The sequence below is a fragment of the Octodon degus genome, unplaced genomic scaffold (genome assembly GCF_000260255.1).
Source record: "Octodon degus isolate 3935 unplaced genomic scaffold, OctDeg1.0 scaffold00279, whole genome shotgun sequence".
Taxonomy (NCBI): Eukaryota; Metazoa; Chordata; class Mammalia; order Rodentia; family Octodontidae; genus Octodon; species Octodon degus.
Window position 1 is genome coordinate 1,681,252 of NW_004524855.1, and position 1,521 is coordinate 1,682,772.

The window sequence follows — 1,521 nt, forward strand, 5'->3', positions numbered from 1 at the left end:
GTCTCTCATACTGGGAATAGAACTCAGGACCTTGTGCTTGCTTGTGCTGCTGAGCTATCCCCCTGGCCTTATTTTTATTGTGGTAAAATACAGAACCCTTCCCAGTTCTAGTCAAGACCCAGGAAGTTTATATTTACAATCCCATGGAAAAGCTACTGGAATTCTAGGGAGTTATTCAAGTCTGCCACACCCAGTGGCACCCACGGCGAGGATACAGACGCTGGGCGCATCTGTAGTTGTGAGAATGGCGGGAAGTGGTGGGAGGTGAGCGGGGCTGGGCAAGGGCCTGCACTCAGCCCCGCGTGCGCAGAGAGAAGCATCGGCAGGAGGAACCTGCGTGACACAACTGAGGTAGAATCTAGTGTTCTGGGTCGGTGCTTCAGCTCTGATGTACGCTCTGGGAAGTCAGAGCCTCTGTCTTGCGGTTTGATCCCGCCGACAGCTGGAGCACTGGCTCTTCATCCTGCCTTGGCTCACACGTGTTTTATTTGGGAGGGGGACAACAGAGACTGCCTTGTCGCTGGGTGCCAAAAACTACCACCAGCACCTTGGCTGTACCGATTGGCATTGCTTAAAGCCAACTGTAGGAATAAGAAAAGCCCTAGCCATCTCTACACACATCAACACGTGGACATAGAGGCGGGTTCAGCCAAAATGGAGACGACAGCGCCTCTTTCAGCGAGAGCCGCCCAGGTGGCCCTCCACAGGGCCCCGTGTTCACTTTGATGAGCTGGAGAAGTCTGTCAAGGCTGGCTGCACGGCCTCTGGCTGCTGCCCAGCTTAACGAGCAGAGTCATAAGTAGGAGAGTGAGTACACCAGCTCCATTGTGAAGCTTGGGATGCGTAGACGGATCGAGCTGTTCTTCGGCATCAGGAGCAGCCCCGTCTTTCAGTATCAGTGTGGCTGTCGTGACACCGGCAGCTCTCTTCTCTGGAGAGCATCTGCATCCATGGTAATATTTTCTTTTTCTTTTTCTTTTTGCAGAACCAGGGATTGAACTCAGGCCCTTGCGCTTGCCAGGAAAGCGCTTATTCTACTGAGCTATCTCCCTGGCCCCCCATGGTAATATTTTGATGGATTGCTCTATCTATCTATATTATTTTATTTTATTTATTTTTTTTGTACCAGAAGTCAAGCTCAGCACCTTGCGCTTGCCAGGCAGGCACTGTGCTGCTCAGCTTTGTCCTCAGCCCCTCACATGTTTTCTGATCATTTCCCCAAATGTAGGCTTTCATTATGTGGTAATGGGTGACCCAAAATGGGTCATATTGCCGTGGTCCCTTGCTATGTCGCGGGCTGACTTTCTCGGACTCACTGTTTCGCAGTTTTCAAAGCATATTAATCTAAATTATTTATTGTGGATTTTTCACTGTATCTCGGGATTTTGCAGCACCACACGGTATATGTATGTTGTTAAAATTACGTAGGTTTACGGGTTTAGAAAATGATTAAGAACATTGGAAGTGTTTTTAAAAGTATGGGAAAGATTTAAAAGAGTGTGGGAAGGGTTTCTAAAGCCT